We start from the raw sequence: 19,845 nt of genomic DNA, 5'->3' as shown, positions 1-19,845 counted from the left end.
AAGGAGCGGAACTGGAAGCATATACGAACCATGTCAGCACTATGTGATCCAGCAACTGCTTCTCCAGGACTCTTCCCTCCAAGAAGACCTTGTACAAGGGGCCAAAGATACCTGTACAAGAAGGATGACTGCAGCATTATTTGTAACCGTGAAATCGTAGAACCAACTTAATTGCAAAAGTATATGGAAAGGGTTAAATAAATACTAGTACGTGCAAGTACGGACGGAAGAAAGTCCATCGTGAAAAGGAATTCAGAAAGTAACGAAGACAGCCGTATTCTTTCGAGGATTTCCAGACGACTTCTTCCGATCGCACCTTATGTCCTCGTGTTGTGAACACGACACGGGGGACAGGAGGGTAGTAGTGGAAGACCCTTTTTCGACCTTTACGGGAGAGGATGTGCAGAGCAGAAAGAACCATGAAGCCTTTACTTTCTAAAAGAAGCGGAAGAATGGCGTCCCCGGGTGGGCTCGAACCACCAACCTTTCGGTTAACAGCCGAATGCGCTAACCGATTGCGCCACAGGGACGCACCTGCAACGTTTTCCTCTCACCCCATAGTGATCAAATACCGCATCCGCGCCAAGCGGAGTCGCTCGCCTTTCGCAGGACAGCGACGCCGGCTCCAAAGCCTAGGACAACCGCAGACGTGGAGTCGACGCAGCGCGTTCTTCCCGTGGAAAAGCCGAGCGTCGGGCGATTCCGAAGGCAGAAGGGCAGCCGAGTGTCCCCGCCGCAGATGCCAGCGACCCGGAAACGCCCCCGGACCTGAGCCGGGGGGTCCCCGAGGGAAGATGAAGGCCAGGTTTGGCTCCGTGACGACTCCCCATTCGCTCCGCGCGCGCCGCCCGCCCTCCGTTCGGCCGCGGTCGCTGGGGCGCGAGCCGGAACCAGGGGCTGCGGAGGGTTGGTCCAAAGGGGCAAACGCGAAGAGGCGGGAAAGAAGCCGGCGAGGTGGGCACGAGGACAGCTTGACTTCCCAGGAGGCCTGTGCAGAGGCACGTGCCGGATTTGGGGAGATGAGAATTGGGTTTTGGTTTGGTTTGCTTTGCTTTGATCATCATGTACCAGAATTGAGAGGAAGGGAGTGGAAAACGGAGAGCGGGCATGAGAGAAGACTATGAATATCGACATTTGTCCAGGCACAGCGCAGTGATTGGAATGATTTTACGTCAACATCGTAAGAGCAAGAACTCCTGCGGCCGCGGGGACCGTGGCGCGCCGTGATCGTATAGTGGTTAGTACTCTGCGTTGTGGCCGCAGCAACCTCGGTTCGAATCCGAGTCATGGCACCCTCCTCTGTCTCACGCGGCACGGTGGCTCCCCTTTTACTTTGTCTTGAAACTTGCACCGGCCTGGGGGCCAGAGAGCACTGCTTTCCCCAGGCCACCTGGCGGCAGGAGGTCAGGAGAAGGGAAGGAAACCCCACCCAGGGCACTCACCTCGTGTCTGAGCAGAAGGAAACCCAGGGCAGTGGTTTCTCTTCGGTCCTGCTCCAAAATAGGGAAGCCGGGCAAGGAGCCTTCTGTGCTGTAACTGGTGAAAAATGTTGTTTCTGTGTTACTCAAAATCTGCAGGATCTTAAAGACCAGATAAAAAGTTTTATCAGATAGGCGACTCCCCCTGCCTAGACCTGTTTTGCTGGTTTAATCTTGGCTCCTGGGAATCTCTGCTCCGAGGACTTTTTCAATCCTTGGCTATTGTTCCCTTTAGAGTCACCGAAGTAACCTCTCTAGTGCCTTTCTATACTCTCAAGGATTTTAAGTGCCTGTCGGCAGCCACTCAAAAGACAAATGGTATCCATCAGGATTGGACAACTGGAAGACCTTAACAGTCACCGCACAAATGATGATAACGGTGACTACAGCACCCTCCGCCCTGACGACACAGCTAGTGGAAACCAGCGAATATGTGTGATTCTTCTGCCTGACTACATCAATGCTGGTACCCGAGAGTACCGTTAGACTGAGAGCATGACCAAAAGCGGAGAATTGGTAAAAATCAGACACAAATGGAGATCACACTTGAAACTTCCCTGAGCAGACAAACCCGTTTAGTCATACAAGGAAGAGCTCATTTAGCTTATTTTGCAAAACAAGTGAAACTTACCTTGGGCCACTTCTTGTTTATGCCTCTGAAAATCATAAACAAAGCCTAAAACTGTTCGCCAAAATTGATGGGAGGTAACCACTTTTAACCAATTCCCTATCACGAGGAAAACTCTAATGTTGTAACCAGTCACTGCGAAGGACAAAACAGCCGCTGCCCCCTCATGAGATAAGTTGCTTTCTAACAGTGTAGCACCTCTGAGCCTCCTTCCATATTCCGTTGGAGTGCTCCCAGTTCCTGAACGGTAAACCTTTTTGTGCACGGTAAACCTTCACTAATTACTGTTTCGCTGATCACCGGTGGTTTAACGTCTGCTATATCTGAACTTTGACGGTGCCTCGACATTTTCATCTACCAGATTGGACCAACAAGGGAACTCCACATCATGCTGCTGTTGTCCCATTGCCTGGACTTAGTGACTACTCAGTCAGTCACGCAGAATCATTAAAATCATTGCCATTGTCCTCTGTTTTATTTGTTAACAGTCACTGTCCAGACTCCTTTCACTTTACCTTTGCCTCTTCTAGAATGTCATGGAAATGGGATCATAGTGCACACACTCTTGCCTGCACACCTCTTCATCTTTGCACAACGTCTCTGACTTTATCAATTGTTGAGTAAAGCAGATGTCACTCCTCTTTCATTGCTGAGTTGTATTCCATGGCAGTAACATAGCACAGTCTGTTTACCATTCACTCGATAATAAGCATTTGAGCTGTATCCAGTATGGGCTATTGTGAATAAAGCTGCTTTGAAGAGTCTTTCCACAAGAGATCTTGTGGACGAAGGTTTTCATTTCTCTCAGTGAAGAATAGCTGGTACCAGGGAGTAGTATATGCTCCACTTCATAAAAACCACCAAAGCCTTTTCCAAAGCAGTTGTACCATTTTATGTTACCACCAACAATATGACGGTTGTGGTTATTCCACATCTTTGCCAAGATTGTTGGTGCTTCCTCTCCTTATAATGTTAGCCACGCTACTAAGAGTAGTGGTATCTCAACATGGTTTTAATGTCCGTTTCTGTGACAGCTAAAAATATTGAGGACTCCTGGTATGCTTTTTTGGCCATGTGCATATCTTCCTTTCTGAAGTATCTGTGCATATTTTTTAACCCATCTGAAAAAAAGTGGGGTTTTTGATCTTGGAAAAACTTGTTACTGTGTCGGAGGAGCTCATTATACATTATAATGACAGGCGGTGAGGGTTGTCAGCTATGTGTTGTGAATATTTTCTCCCTGTCTCTAGCTTGCTTTTCCATTTTAGTGGCCTCCTTGGATGAGAAGATACGGCTGACGTTGATGAACTCTAATTTATCATTTGTCTTTGTTTTATACATTCTTTGGGTCCTGGTTAGTAAATCTTTGCCTACCACCAAATCACGAAGTATCCTCAAAATGCCTTATACCTTTAACTTTTATGTCTTGGTCTATGATGCACTTCAGATTGACTTTTGTGTGTAGTGTGAGATAGAAATACAGCTGCCCCCCCTCCGAATATGGAACCTATTTCCTTTCCCCATTGAACTGCTTTTCTTGAAAACTCATTCACTAATTGAGCTATGGGTCGGTTTCAAGTCTCTGAACCCAGTCCATTTTCCAGTTGTGTACCCTGATGCCACTTGCACCCTGCTGGTCTATGTTGTGGGGGGCGGTCACAGTAACTCTTAAGGTCAGGTAGTGCAAGTCTCCCCATTCTGTTCTTTTCCACACAGAGCGATACATTTTGCAACATGTAATAACTCAGGTTACCATCCCCCAGGTCAAGATATGCATGCCATCTCATCATACTTCTCATTTCCTTGTGGGACACAGGCCCTCCCTCCCATGTACTGGCTGCCCCCTTGTGGCCAAAGAGCCTCTATTGTACTCTCTGGGGATAACAAACGCCCAGTTGCCTGCAGGGCAGCTGAACCATGCCAGAAAGATCTACAAGACTCAAAACAGTCGGGATTTTCGGATGCAGGGGCGGGGGCGGGGGGTGGTGGTGAGGGGGCGGCGGGAAGTTAGCTCACTTTTCAGGCCTTTGGGCTTAGAGAAAGTTTCCTTTCGTCATTCCTAACCGTGGGAAGTACAAAGCTTTGTGCTGCTTAACATTTCCTCTTCTTTCTGGGCAGAGAGAGTCCCACAGAGCATACCTAATTTGCGAAATTGTTCGCTGGGTGCGATGTTGAAAACTGGAGGCTGAGGGAGAGCTCTATCATGTTTTGTTTTGTGTGAATAAAAGAAAATGAGGAAGAAGCGGAGATACAGAGAGGGGAATAATAGGCTGGATCCTGAAAAGCGATCGTAGGGTCTGGCCCTGGATGTCAGATTTTGGAGAAAGAGAAGACATTGATGAGCATATCCAGGGAAGGACTTCGTTGGAAAGAGCAGACACTTAAGGCTATTTTATGACGTTTTCCATTCGTTTATATGTACTTCTCCTTTCCCATCTTTGTAGATAAGGCACAGGAGAGCTTGATTCGTTCGTTGGTTTTTGGAATGCATGCTTAAACAAAAGTGACTTCCATACTTCAAATATTCATCTGTGAACCTCCTAGACTCCTCTTAGGTGCCACCAACTGTGCATTAAAAGTAAAATGGGTCCAACCTGGGGACTCTACCTGGGAAAGTGCAATTAATTTTAAGGGGGTGGCTGAGAGAGAAATGAGACACTCAACAATGGTTGCTTCCCTTACTGCAGTGGTTTTCATATATGCTGCACACCCAATCGATCGATCCTTTCCTCAAATCCTTTCCTCCTTTTCTCAAGCAGTTGAGAAAAAGAATTCACTGAGTTGCATCCGGGAAATGCATGGATTTCGTGGCTAGGGAAGTTCAAGTATTTCCAAGTGGGAAGATTGGGGACTGCCTACTCACTTGTACCCGGGCCATCGTTGTCTGCTGTGTCTACTTGGTCTGGACTGGACAAGGGGACTCCACTCGCCTTCGCCAGCCAGGGGGAGGACGCGGTTCCAGAGGCGGTCAACTTCATGGTGACTCCAGATCCTGAGGCCTCATAGGATTTTTCTTCACTTTCCCTTTCATGTCTCTTCTGCCTGCCCAATAAGAGAGGATTCACTGCCTTTCTCTCTCTCTCAGGACCCATTTGGGGGTCCCTTGTGGACAGGACTGAAGTGGGCCTCTGGTTCCCCCTAGGTGTCCCTCCTGGCTTGGGCGTCTCCGGAGCTCAGGCTGGCCCAGTACGGAACCCCCCGGCTGGTGGGACCGCGGGGAGCCCAGAAGGCTACACTGGCGGTGGTGGAGGTGCTAGCCCCAGGTGGCAGGCGCCACAGTCAAACCCTATTCTTCCCCGTGCACCTCCTTCTCGGGGATGCACGGGGCAGCTGGAATAAAGCGGCCCCTAAAACTTCTCTGCCGACTGAATCCAAAGAGGCATGAAGTCCCAGAAGCGGGGAGAGGAACCTCACTGAGCAGACTCAGACTTCTTCCTGGCTGCCTCTCCTGGGCAGGCTCAAAAGAAGCTGATGTCGAGGATGGAGCCAAAGAAAAGGCTTCATGGCAGAAAATGCCGCGATCTCGAGAGACATGAAAGTCTTAAATCCTGACGCCTAGATGAGCAGGGGGCCAAGTTGAAATCCACCCCTGTGCCCTGATCAGGAGACTCATCTGCATGAGTTCAGAGGCCAGGAACAGGAGCGACTGTGCACATCTCTGGTTCTCAAATGGGGGCGATTTGGGCTCCCCCCCTCATCCCTGGCCGCCTCTGTGATACTGGGCCTTGTCTGGACACGTTTTTTATTGTTAAGACTGGGGGAAGGGGGACGGAGAGTTTCCACCTGGTATCCAGTCAGCAGAAGCCAGGGGTGTCACTAAACATGCTTCGGTCCTCAGGCGGAGCCCCCCCCCCACAAAAAATGATCCCGTCCAAAATATCAACACTGCGCAGGTTGAGAAACCCCCGTGTAGATCAATGTCCACACACTTGAGAGATGAGAAAACATGAATTTCTGACTACTGGTATGTGGGGTCTGAGGAAAACCATGGCATCAGAGAGAACTCCAAGATTGCTGACCTGGGTATAGAGAACGATGGAGTTGGCATTGACTAAGGTGGGAAAACTGCAGGTGCAGCAGGTTGTAAGGGGGAAGATCTGTTATCAAATGGCACTCGGGTCCTCTGGCCCATCGCACAGCAAAGCCAATCAACGGACACCAGGTAGTGGTAAGTAAAGTACAGCGTTTATTGCAGGGTGCCCGAGCAAGGAGAACGGGCAGCTAAAGCTCAAAAGACCCAAAATCCTGGATGGCTTTCAGGACAGTGTATTTAAAGGCAGTGTGAGGGAGAGGGTCTCAGGGTGCGTGATCAGCTTCCACACAGTTCTCTGGCTGGTTGATGGTGAGGTAACAAGGTGAAGTTTCAGGAATCAACATCATCAATCTTCTGGCTCTAACTGGTCTGGGGTCTACGTGCTTGTGGTCAGCAGTTTCCATCTGGTGGGGAATCTGGGTTCTGTAAAAACCACTTGGGAATGTGCATCAAACAGTGTTATCTGTGTCCTTCAGGGAGGAACTACAGGTCCCGTGGCTCTGCTATATGACTGATATATTGTGAAAATTCTTACCAGTTCTCCTGCCCGACTGCTGTTCTTTGTTTCTGCATGTTTTCATTCCTTTAATCATTAATTTTTGGGCCAGACTTTTTGCAACTCAGGGAAGGCTCAGGAGACTAAAGTTTTTCTTTACGGAGCGCTGGGGGCACGACGGGATGGGTTAACCCACAAAGCCCATCCGGGGATTGCTCGTCTTTAGATCCGGAATCCAATTTAGCGCCTTGGAGCCTGGCTTAAAAGGGTTTTCCATCCAAGCCGTCTCCGTTGCTGCATCCGCCTGAGTCCTTTTGGACAATGGAGATGCGGGCTCTCGGTGCGTGGCCCCTTCTCACCCCGGGCACATTCCCTCCCGCCTCCTCCCGGCCACCGGGCCCCTCGCACGCTCCCCGGGCCTCGCCGACCTTCTCTCCACACGCGGCCACCTCACAAAGACGCGTCACAAGGCTAGTTCTCAAGGCTAGGTGCGGCCGCGATGAGGCAACTCGCTCGGGACTTGCGGACCCGGCAGGCCCCGCGGGCGTTCGGGCTCCTTTTTTGGAGGAAGCACGGAGGGAACGGCCTTAGGGAAGGATTTCTGCAACGACGGATGACCCCTCCGGAAGGCTCAAGGCCTTCCAGAGCAAAGGGAAAAGGTCCCTGTAGTCAGCAGCACGAGAAAAGCCGTCCACCAGCAGCTCCCTGGTGGTCCCGTGGCTAGGATTCGGCGCTTTCACCGCCGCGACCGGCCCGGGTTCGACTCCCGGTCAGGGAAACCTTTTGGGCAGCTTTCCATCCCCTGAATTGTGTTGCGGCGTGTTCCCCACACCGAGGCAAACCAGAGTGGCCGATTCCCAGGGCACCTAGGTCGTTCTCATCTCCAGGGCAGCCCTACCCCACCCGCGCCCGCACAGCGCCACATCCCCTCATCTCCACCGCACAAGTGGCTTTCCAGGGCCTCCGAGCATCTTGCTCAGCTTTACACAGCCCTGCAGAGGTTCAACTCCCTGTGGGGTTCAAACCCACGCCCGTTGCCACCCGGGGCGCAGGTCATGTTGAGCTCTGAGTAACCGAGAGAGGCCAAGCCGAGTCTCGGTGTTAGTATCAATAGATGCCCTGGAGAAATGCTTATTAGGCGCTCGGCAGAGGTGCCTGGAGGCGATATCCACGAGGGTTGAGAGGAAGGTGAGCGCTGGGTCGGATCCTGGAGGTTGTTCCACTTGTAGATTAAGCGGTGTAGGGAGTTAACATCATTTAACTGACCCAACAAAGGCAGCAGGTGAAGTATGCGCAGAATGGAAAATTGTAACACTGCTGCCGTAAGCAGAAGGTAGGAGTAAAAATCAGCACCGCTACGTCAAAGCGATGCTACCCACCACAATCAAGTCCCACAGTTTCTACAATGGCTGTTGCATTTAAACCCTGCACACTCTCCCAGGCACTGGGCGCGTTATCCCTTTTCCCTTGAAGAGCTTTTGGGATAAATGTTGCGTCCACTGTAAGGCAACAAGAGAGAGAGCGAGAGCGTGGCAGGTGTAGCGGAGGGATCCTCAGAGGCAGCAGGTGGTGTGTGTAGACGATGGGACAGCGCAATGGCTGCGGGTCGGTGGGTTGGGCGTCACTGCTGAATGGCGGTCAGTCTTGTGGGCCGGGCAGTGGGATCTCCTGTGTGTTGGGTAGGCGGGAGTGGGCGATCGGTGGCTTTTCGGAGATCGGTTTGGAAGAACAGCGAGGGGAGGGGAGGGCAGGGTGTTGACCGTGCCTGCGGGGTGCATGCTCATAGTTACCGGGCACGGGAGAGACTGTGGTCACGAAGGTAGTTCTCCCAGCACGAGGCTCGTCTACTGCACTCGGGGCGTGCTGATGTAGGGATTTGTGCTAATGAGAGATTGCGTTCGTGCTCTCCCCTGATACCCCTCGGTTCACGACAGACGACGTCTCTTCCGTGGTGCCTCGCTGCGCTCCGCTCCCAGGGCGCAGGGCGAGAGGCGCAGCCCCAGCCAGCGCTCCACAGCTTGGGAAATCGGGTCTGCACCCGCATCTTCCGGGCTTTCCTGTTTCGTGACCTAAGTGTATGGATGGGTCCTGCTTCTTGAGCCACGCCTCCTGTCTGTTCACAAGTGCGGGACGTGCCTTCTCCTCCAGCCCGCTGCCGGCCACGCGCGTGTGTGTGCGCGCGCCGGGACCCGCCCACTGGGCCCCGCTCTGGTCTGGGCAGTTCCCGCAGGCTGGCCGGCAGGCATCTGCAGGAGAAAGGCCACGTGGCCGCGGTGTTGCGAAAGCGTGGGAATGTCGCCCGAAGGCCTCGCGCTCCACAGTCCCTTGGGGTCCAGATCGGAAGGAGGCACCCCTTCCAGGAAAAAGGAGGCCCGAGGCCTGCCTTCGCAAGGAGGCTCCCGGAGCCGGCGCGCGGTATCCTTGCCTGGGCAGCCAGCCCTTCTGGCCTTCCACCCGGCCTCGCCTTCCGCCTTCTCCTCTTCCACCCCAGCCGTGTTCCTGCGGAGAGTTAGCGCTCCCTCCACCCGCCCCTCGGGGCCCCCCGCCCACCCTATCCCACCCCACCCCACCCCACCCCACCCCACCCCACCCCCATCCCTCAGAAATGATCTAGCTGCCTCTCCGGTGCTTACGGCGGGAGTTGGATCAGTGTTTTCCTGCAACGGGAGGAGAGAGAACCTGCGGCGGCAGGAGGCAACCCGTTCCCTTGCTGGTTCTCTGGGCTCAGCCCATCAAGGGGACTAGCTCAGGGGCCTGGGTCTCCCGCGGCCCGAGGAGCCGGCCAAGTTGGCGTCTCTCCCACTGCTCCTCAAGGCGAACAGCAGGAATATCCTGTGGGGTCCACTCTTACCCAGAAGAGGCACCCGGGAAATCATCCAACACAAGGCCGGACGCTGCGCGACGGACCACTTGGGAGCAACGCTTCCGTCGGTCTGTCCTTCCCTCCTAGGGCTTTGGGGAGCGGAGAAATCATCTAGGACGACGCGCTCTTCAGCGTCCTGTCTGAGACAAAAGAGGGAAGGAGGGTGTCTTCCAAGAAGGCAGCAGCGCCGAAGCCTGTGGTCGCAGAGAGGCCTGAGGAGCAAGGGTGCCCTATCTCGACCAGGGTTATCCAGCTGCTGCGGAAAACTCACCTGGCTGAGGCCTCCTCTTCCCCCTCCTCTCCACCTCCCCCTCGTCCTCCTCCCTTCTTCCCCTCCTCCCCTCCTTCCCTTTCTCCTCTTCCTCCTCCTCCCCTTCCTCCTCCCGTCCCCTCCCCTCCTCCCCTTCCGCCTCCTCCTCTTTCATCTTCCCCTGGTCCTCACCCCCTTCCTCTTCCCCCTTCTTTGTTTTCTACCTTACCTTGAGTGCCTACCTTTCCTTGTGTCAGGGGACCTCTCATCTCCACCACAGGTTAAACATTTCCTTGGGTAGTTCTGAGCTTCAAATACGGAATTGTGTGTAACAGTGCCACGAATGTTCAGTAATGGTGACCTCTTATTTTTATCAGTAACATCATTTGAATCATCAGAATTGTCTCTTTTTTAACAAGTGCGTTTTCATTGTCGGAAAATATTAATATACATTTAAACCTTACATACTTGTTGAATAATAAATTGGTTCTGCCATTTTATTATGAAAAACAGTGTGTGGAGAATATTCTTACACATATATCATTGGCAATTCTGTAGGACACAGACTGTTCTTTTATCCACTCTGTAGCCAATCTGTTGATGTTAAATACCTTTTACAAAACTTTGTCAGCAATCAAACCCCCGGGGGGCGAATTGCCATAGCTCGTTACCATCTCAGTTCAAGGGCTCTGGACAACTGGCACAATACCCCGGATTAGCTGAAACAGAGATTTTTCCACCCAGTGCTCTATTCTGATCTCTTTGTTTTCTTCTGTTCTTAGGCCTCCCAATAAAATGGTTGGCAACACCACTGTTGCTTGGGGAATGTTAATGCTACCATTGTTCACATGCTGGTCTAGCCAATATTGTGGTTGGAGTCAGGGCAGAAGAGATCTGCCATGGGCCCCACTGTGGCCCTCTTCTGGCCGTGCCTTCTTCCATTAGGCAAAGATTATATGGAACCAAGGAGACATTCCCAAAATGTGCAAAGAATCCCAGAATCCCTTGCCCAAGTGTCTTTTAGTTCATGTGTAAAATTTTTGGGTCTTTCTTCTTGGCATTGTCAAACTGAGGGCAAAAGTCACTTGTGTGTTGGTTTTTTTTTCCTTTTGTACCGAGACCTAGAGCTTGTGGGCAGTGCAGTGTCAAGAGGCTGCTTTTAGGGAGAGCTAGTGGATGTAGCATGGACGTGTTGGAGGTGCAGGACAAAACCTGGTTCCAGCAGGTCAGTAGGCAAGCAGTGGTGGAGGGTCTCACTATGCTTCATTTCTCTGGTGTGTCACTCCAAGAAGTCCAGGAATTCTAAATTCATCCTTGGTGATTATAAAGGTATAGTTTTCAAAGTAAGAGAATACAATCTACTTCAATTTCAATGAAGAGGGCTTTTTGCTGTTGTTTGTTTATTTTTTGTTTGTTTGTTTTTGCGGTACGCGGGCCTCCCACCGCTGCGGCCTCTCCCGCTGCGGAGCACAGGCTCAGGACGCGCAGGCCCAGCGGCCACGGCCCACGGGGCCAGCCGCTCCACGGCACACGGGACCCTCCCGGACCGGGGCACGAACCCGCGTCCCTGCATCAGCAGGCGGACCCCCAACCACTGCGCCACCAGGGAAGCCCTGTTTCTCTGTTTTTTAAAGCTTCATCAGTAGCTTTAAAAAGCATAGACTCAAGGTAGATGGCAAGCGTGCCACTAACACTGGCAGGTGCCAGTGCAAAAAAAAAGGAAAAGAAGCCTCAAAACTGCTTTCACTCTGAGGTGAATTGCCAAGATAGCTTATTTCATCTTCTGTTTGGGCACAAGGAACACAGAAGCCAAGTTTTAATCCCAGCTAACTTGAGAAGTCTTATAGGAGGTCCTCCCTACATTAAGGTGGGACCCCAAAGTCTTAAGCCCTCAGGGGTAAGGGTCATCCGATCTAGTCCTGCCCCTTCAAATCCCAGGGCTCTTTGGACCAGGCAGCCTTGGTGCCACAAACAGTGTAAAGAATAAGAAAGTTTTAAAGTTCATGAGAAATAGTAGCCACGGACTCAACCTCTAGCAGATTTAGCCTTGAGTACTCATAGCCTGGGTAGTCTGGGAAACCATAAGACATCAGCTTGGTGTGTTGTTTCCCAGCTGCTAACGAACCCAGGAGTCTATCAGAGGAGACTATATTCAGAGGAAAATATATTCATCCTAGGGCTGTAGAGGTATCCACAAATAACATTTCAAGAGAAGCAATTAGCATCTAGAATTCAGTTTTAACACATAAGAACAAAATCTCATGCATCTGGAATTTTAACAACAATTCTATCAACCCTTGTGATGAAATGAAATTTATATTTTAAAGTAGGTTGAGAAAATTTAAGCATAAGACTCTCTCTCTCTGTCCTCTTGGGCCTCCTCTCTCCCCACTTTCATGTGAAAAGTGCATCTGCATTATACCATAACCAGACCTCCTCAGAGGTGTAAATGCCCCATTGACTGCAGAGATTGTCCCCTCACCCCACCCCCGCCCCCGCCCTCATTTCTTCAGACACTAGCAATGTAACTTCTTAAAAGATTAGCATTCTTTCCCAACTTCGTAAGTGGTCAAGTGACTTCCCGCTTGCTTTGTACATGCTTACCTGGACTATGTATCTTTGGTGAACTTTATGTAAAATGTCAGTATGTCATTTGGATGTATGACCTTTTGTCTCAGAAATGTACATGACTGTGCCTTCCACTTCTAACAGGCAGAACAGTTCTCAGAGCTTCTGAGAGTCTCTCTGCCAGGGTATAATCCTCAGTTTGACTCGAATAAAATCCTCTTTTTTCTTCTTAACTTGATTGTTAATAGAATTTTTGTCGACACTTGTATCAAAGCAGACATGAAAATGAAAATTAGAAAATATTCTGAATCAAACAAAATGGAAAATACTGTGTATACACACAAGGTGCAGCTAAACCGGTCTTTAGAGGACAATACACAGATTTAAATGTAAATTATGAAAATCAGGACTGATCGCTAGTGAGCTAAATCTCCACTTCAAAAAGTTACAAAAAAGGATAACAACAACAACAGAAGCAGATAAGTGCAGAAATTATGTAGAAAACCAGGGATTTAAGAATTAGAAGTAAATTTACAGAAGCGAAAAAGTAAGTGGTTGCCTCTTTGGAAAGACCACTAAAACTGATAAAACTGTTAAGAGGCAAGAAGGCCCCCCACACGTGTGCTTCTGAAGACATGTGCAAGAAGGTTCACTGAAGCACTGCATGTACTTATAAAAACACGTAAACTACCCAATGGTCCTCTGAGGGGAAAGGATACATAAACTCTGGTTTATACTTTCCATGGACTGTTCTACAGCTATTAAGATGAATGAACTAGTTCTATCTATCAAGATGGATGAAACTGAAAAAAAAAGTTGAGTGAAAAAAATCAAGTGACAAAAGATGACATAGTATGATGGTGTTCATATAAATTCTTAAAACAAAAAAAGATGGATATATTATATGTGTCTTTAACCATTTATTGTCATGTACCAAAACATGTAAAGAAATGTCACACCAGCATCAGGAGGATGGTTATTTCTAGAAGGAAATGGGAGAATGGGGTAAAGTGATTAAGGAGGTGAGGAGAAGTTCAGCAACATCTGCAGTATTTTTAGTTCTTATGAAAATTCAAAAAGAACATGGCAAAAGGATAACATCGTTTAAAATTAGGTGAGGGATGCATATTTATTTTTTGTACTTTTTGTATTTTTGAAATTTAAAAAATTTTTACAAATATTTTAAAGAAATAATAGCCCAGAGTGGGAGGCGAATGTGGGACTGACACAGGAGAGTGTTTTCTTAAATACTTCCAGTGCCTCTTCTTAGGCCTTGCACGGCTCTTAAATGTCAGCAGAGGTCTCCAAGATCCTTGAGAGCTAAAAAAGTTATCTCAAACCCCAATTTCACAGCTTGTGGAAATTCTAAATAAAAAGAAATATACATAGATTTTTAAAAAAAGAGGAAAGAAGGAAGCCATTACTACTGAACTCGTAGACATGAGGAAACGATAAATGAATATCATAAACACACATATGACAACTGATTAAAAATTTAGAGGAAATGAACATATTCCAATAGTGAGTTTAGGGAAATAAAATGGACTAGTCCTACAAGCATTACATTTTTTAAATCAGAATTTTTAAATCCTCCTTCAAAGAAAGCTCCAAGACCAAAAAAAAGTTCATTAGAAGAAATGACTCCAAAGCAAACAAATTCTAAAAGATGGCACATTTCTCCAACTTTATTTTATGAGTTTATGTTGAAACCAACAACCCCCTACAAAGGCAATGTGAAAACTATAAATTACAGACCTGTCTTATTGCTGCAATGTTAAAAAAATACTGAATCCAGCAATACATTTTTTAATTGTGAAAAATTGGTCTTATCCTGGGAAAACAGTTGATTATCATTAGAAAATAAATTAATCTAACTCACCACATTAACAACGTAGAGGAGGGAAATCATAATCACTAAAACAGAAGAGGTATTTGAAAAAATTCACCATTGATTTAACTTTGAAAAAAAACCCTTTAGCATAATAGGCTAGAAGAGAACAGCCCCAATCTGCTAAGGGTAGCTTCTGAAACAAAAACAAACAAGAAACCTTCAGCAAACATTATAGTGGGTAATAAACCCCTGGCTCCCAACCCCCCACCTCCGTTACCAATCAGGAACCCTCAGGAATCCGACAAATAGGCCTCACTCTGACCACATCTTTTCACCATTGTGATGGAGATCTTAGCCAGTGAGGAAAGGCAAGAAAAAAGAAAAGGTATAAGAAGTGAAAATGAAAAATGACTACTATAATTATTTACATGGATGAAAGGTGAATTACTAGAATTATTAAGAGAATTGAGTTTATTTGGTATATACAAATATTTTAAAATCAGACTAAATTGGAGGATTCAATTGGATTAAATTGAGGATTCAAGAAACAAAGGTATTAAAAACATTTTAAATTTTCAACAATTATACCACACAGTTCAATCACATGCACTGGGGAGGGGACAGGGGAATGAAAGGTGACTCCTACCTCCACAGTAACCAAAATCATTTCAACGTGAAATGAAACCTAAAATGATTTTAGTTGGTGTTATATAGCAGGGTATTTCCATGATCTCAGGGGTAAGCAAGGATTTTTAAAATAAGGTAAAAAGACCAGTTCTTCAGCATGGAGGTTCCTTAAAAAACTAAAAATAGAATTACCATATGACCCAGCAATCCCACTACTGGGCATATACCCAGAGAAAACCATAATTCAAAAAGACACATGCACCCCAGTGTTCACTGCAGCTCTATCTACAATAGCCAGGTCATGGAAGCAACCTAAATGCCCATCGACAGATGAATGGATAAAGAAGATGTGGTACATAGATACAATGGAATATTACTCAGCCTTAAAAGGGAACGAAACTGGGTCATTTGTAGAGACGTGGGTGGATCTAGACACTGTCATACAGAGTGAAGTAAGTCAGAAAGAGAAAAACAAATATCGTATATTAACGCATACATGTGGAACCTAGAAAAATGGTACAGGTGAACCGGTTTGTAGGGCAGAAATAGAAACACAGCTGTAGAGAACAAACGTATGGACACCAAGGGGGAAAGCGGCGGGGGTGGGGTGGTGGTGTGATGAACTGGGCAATTGGGATTGACATACATACACTAATATGTATAATGGATAACTAATAAGAATATATCATAAAATGTAGGAAAAAAAAAGACCAGTTCTTAACGAAGACTGATCAATTGGATTACATCAAGCATCTCTGTTCATCAAACCACAGACTAAAGAGTAAAAAAGACACGTCACAACTTGAGCGAATGTCCTTGCAGTCAGCATAATCAACTGGTACTGAAGATATTTAATAAATTCTTACAAAACAAGAAAAAAAGACCTGTAGGAAAATCACCAAGGTCTTGGGGGTGGGGATGGGGGTGGGGGAGAACCTATAAGAGAATATCCAAATGGTTAACAAATATGTAAGGGTGCTCAAGTTCATAACCAATAAGGGATATTAGAAGTGAAATCCCAATGAGGGAACATTACAGATGGTGAAGGAGAAAGGGGGGGGGGAAGAGGGGGAGGGAGAGGGAGGGGAAAGGGAAGGAGAAGGAGAAGGAGAGGGGAAGGGAAGAGGGGGATAAGGAGGGGAGGAAGTGGGGCAGGAGAAGGAGGACGAGTAGGAGGTGGAGGACACTTGCAGGTAGAAAGGTACCGACTGGCCAGCGAGGTGGTTGCTGCCATATTGTACTCCGTCACAGCCCCAGGGCTCTGCAAAGTCCCCATTCAGACGCTCCTTAACGTCTTCCGCTCAGGACTGCCTTCGGGTGTTAATTCTCATCTTCGTACTCCTTGTGGCCAGAACCACGACGTCGTCGGACTTGTGTGTGCAGCAGGCAAAAACCAAGGGGTGAAAAGTCTGGGCCGGAAAAGGGATCGAGAAGAGACACTCTGCACTGGCCGGGAATCGAACCCGGGTCTCCCGCATGGGAGGCGAGAATTCTACCACTGAACCACCAATGCCCCTATCTATGCAAGTCTCTGACGGCTCTCCAGAAAGCATCTCCAGAGCGACCGAGGATCCCGCGGCGGCGAAACAAAGAGGTTCCAAAATAGGCCTACAGCGCTGTCTTTGAAAGACAGAGCTCACAGACTGACAGGCACTCGGAACAAAGCCTTGCGAAAAAGGCCTACAAGCAGGCAACAGCATGAAGTGGGAACATTCAAATGAAAATATCAAAATATCGACTTCATCAGTTCACACCACAGCTCTGAAAAAGGTTCTTTCTAACCGTACAACAGACCCCTGCCGTAAAAACATCAGAAATTCATCCAGATCCCTTGTTTATGACCCTATACCTGCAACTCTCAACCTCAAACTCTTACCTTAGAGAGTCTGAGAAAATAATCCAACTTGCTAGGTTAGGCAAGTGAAATTCTCATCCAGGCAAGAAATAAGAAACAGGAGCAGAATTAGACTGAAATTAGAAGAAGGAAAGGGCCAGAATCAAAGGAGAGATAACGAAGAAACACTGTTGTTTTGTACAAGAATAGTGAGTCATTCTTGTAACCGTTATAACAATAGTATGCGTCTGCTTTTTAAGGTGTTCAAAGCATTTGGAAGGATATGTGATATATCATAATTATTAAAAGATTAATTACTATTGTTTGCAACCAATGTTTGATTATATGGGAGAATCTAATCTCCCAAAAGGGACTCCGTGTTGTGCTGAGTTTTAGCATTTGTGACTCTGAGATGCATGTGGGGCGTAGGCTTTGGTGTTTTGGTTATATAAGGAGCAGACTAATTTTTAGAATAGTGTCGAGGTTAACATATTGGTCCTCTGATGAAATTGAAATACAGAGAGACTTCTTTCCCAATTTTTCCTGGGGGAAATTACACTGAAGAAAGGAACCTGGAGGGGGGGCTCCCCCACATGTTGGGACTTAGGAACCATTATGCCTTTCTGAAAGATAGGAGCTGCAGACGTGCAGTCATGCTTCTCTTGCTGAGAAGCCAGGCTAGTTCCAGGCTGAGTCATAAACTTGTTTTCAACAAGGAAAACGACCATCCCCTTGACCCTGAAGACCTTTGGCTCTATCTGCCCTCTGCCCAACACCAAAGACACACGCCAGCTCTGGCCATCATGCTTTCATTTACCAACTACATCGACCAGATCTACATGTATTCCCACACCCCTTTCTAAACTGCAAACCTGCACTTTAAACTCACAACTCCTAAATCACAGATCCATGCCCCCTGTGCGTCTCAGAGTCACAAACGCTAAAACTCAACACAACAGTGAGTTCCCTGTCAGCGTCACACATCACCCTCTGCCTCGACAGGCTTGGGAGGCACCAAGTGATGGGGGGGCGGGCAAAGAAAATGACTGCATTGTCAGTGAGGAAATGAAGCCCGCAGGATTTTGATGTGAAAGCCACAGCTTGATGGTATTGCCTGACATAAGCCTCCTATGCAAGCCTTTGCTCTGGGTGTTTTCTTGTTTGTTCGTTTTTTAGTTTGTTCTGTATGTCTACCAAAGAGGCCTGTTGTTTTCAGAACTCTTTTCAAAGTCCTTCCCGAGCCTCTTCCAGAGGAATCCTAGTCGAGCAGCACAGGCGGAAACGTTGGTGGCTCAAGGGTAGAATTCTCACCTCCCATGCGGTAGAACCAGGTTTGATTCCAGGCCAATGCTTGCTTTTCTTCGGTTGCCTCTCCCCTTTTCCATGGGCAATATCCTTGGCATAGACAGGTCGTTCCTTGTCCTGAATTATACCAAGACCGGCAAATTCAGGCGTACCAAGGTCAGAGGCCCCACTCCCCAACTTCCTTCATCTCTGCACGAATTCCTCCCCAGAAACGTCCCCCTCCCTGGGCCCCTGAGGCCCCTCCTGTCACAGCTACAGTCCTTCAGTGACCTTCATTTCTTCATCCCCACTCCAAGTGCGATGTGGCCCAAGGATAGGATAGGAGAAAGGATAATAGTAACAATGGTTTCAGTTTCAAGTATTCCAAACCTCAGAGATCCAGCAGACACACCTGGAGCTTCAAAAACATGCTCCCTTCACGGTACTGGAGGGCTGCAAAAAAAAAAAAAAAAAAAATTCCTGTTGAGGGTAATTTGTGTCGTTCTTAGTCTCCACTAGAGGGGACGGCGGTAAAGGGAGGCAAATGGCAAGTGTGCCCATTTAGTTAATTCCCAAGAAGACTTTAAGAAATTGCCCTCAACAGGATATGTTTTTGGTTTTGTTTCTTTGTATGTTTTGCAGCCCTCCGGTGGAGGTGAGAGGTCCCCTGGCACAAAGGAAGGTAGGCACTCAAGGAACCCCAGGATAGAAAACAAGAGGGGGAAAGAGGAAAGGGGGGAGGAAGAGGGGAAGGCGAAGGATGAGCGGGCAGAGAGGCGGAAGATGAGGAGGAGGCGGAGGAGGAGGCCTCAGCCAGGTGAGTTTTCCGCAGCAGCTGGATAACCCTGGTCGAGATAGGGCACCCTTGCTCCTCAGGCCTCTCTGCGACCACAGGCTTCGGCGCTGCTGCCTTCTTGGAAGACACCCTCCTTCCCTCTTTTGTCTCAGACAGGACGCTGAAGAGCGCGTCGTCCTAGATGATTTCTCCGCTCCCCAAAGCCCTAGGAGGGAAGGACAGACCGACGGAAGCGTTGCTCCCAAGTGGTCCGTCGCGCAGCGTCCGGCCTTGTGTTGGATGATTTCCCGGGTGCCTCTTCTGGGTAAGAGTGGACCCCACAGGATATTCCTGCTGTTCGCCTTGAGGAGCAGTGGGAGAGACGCCAACTTGGCCGGCTCCTCGGGCCGCGGGAGACCCAGGCCCCTGAGCTAGTCCCCTTGATGGGCTGAGCCCAGAGAACCAGCAAGGGAACGGGTTGCCTCCTGCCGCCGCAGGTTCTCTCTCCTCCCGTTGCAGGAAAACACTGATCCAACTCCCGCCGTAAGCACCGGAGAGGCAGCTAGATCATTTCTGAGGGATGGGGGTGGGGTGGGGTGGGGTGGGGTGGGGTGGGGTGGGATAGGGTGGGCGGGGGGCCCCGAGGGGCGGGTGGAGGGAGCGCTAACTCTCCGCAGGAACACGGCTGGGGTGGAAGAGGAGAAGGCGGAAGGCGAGGCCGGGTGGAAGGCCAGAAGGGCTGGCTGCCCAGGCAAGGATACCGCGCGCCGGCTCCGGGAGCCTCCTTGCGAAGGCAGGCCTCGGGCCTCCTTTTTCCTGGAAGGGGTGCCTCCTTCCGATCTGGACCCCAAGGGACTGTGGAGCGCGAGGCCTTCGGGCGACATTCCCACGCTTTCGCAACACCGCGGCCACGTGGCCTTTCTCCTGCAGATGCCTGCCGGCCAGCCTGCGGGAACTGCCCAGACCAGAGCGGGGCCCAGTGGGCGGGTCCCGGCGCGCGCACACACACGCGCGTGGCCGGCAGCGGGCTGGAGGAGAAGGCACGTCCCGCACTTGTGAACAGACAGGAGGCGTGGCTCAAGAAGCAGGACCCATCCATACACTTAGGTCACGAAACAGGAAAGCCCGGAAGATGCGGGTGCAGACCCGATTTCCCAAGCTGTGGAGCGCTGGCTGGG

General features: G+C 49.1%; 3 non-coding genes across 3 annotated transcripts; 1 reads left to right on the top strand and 2 right to left on the bottom strand.

Annotated features, from left to right (window-relative positions):
• Nucleotides 1–456: 456 nt before the first annotated feature.
• TRNAN-GUU (transfer RNA asparagine (anticodon GUU)) lies at nucleotides 457–530 on the bottom strand. Its single transcript has one exon. It is a non-coding gene; the product is annotated as a tRNA-Asn (tRNA).
• Nucleotides 531–1,220: 690 nt separating this feature from the next.
• TRNAH-GUG (transfer RNA histidin (anticodon GUG)) lies at nucleotides 1,221–1,292 on the top strand. The gene has a single exon. It is a non-coding gene; the product is annotated as a tRNA-His (tRNA).
• Nucleotides 1,293–16,216: 14,924 nt separating this feature from the next.
• On the bottom strand, nucleotides 16,217–16,287 carry TRNAG-CCC (transfer RNA glycine (anticodon CCC)). The gene has a single exon. It is a non-coding gene; the product is annotated as a tRNA-Gly (tRNA).
• Nucleotides 16,288–19,845: the final 3,558 nt, after the last annotated feature.

Source organism: Delphinapterus leucas, chromosome 1, assembly GCF_059928025.1.
Source record: "Delphinapterus leucas isolate spDelLeu-1000000601 "Yukka" chromosome 1, BTC_Dleu_Yukka2, whole genome shotgun sequence".
NCBI lineage: Eukaryota > Metazoa > Chordata > Mammalia > Artiodactyla > Monodontidae > Delphinapterus > Delphinapterus leucas.
The sequence above is the reverse complement of the archived record's forward strand: the minus strand, read 5'-3'. Positions and strand labels throughout refer to the sequence as shown.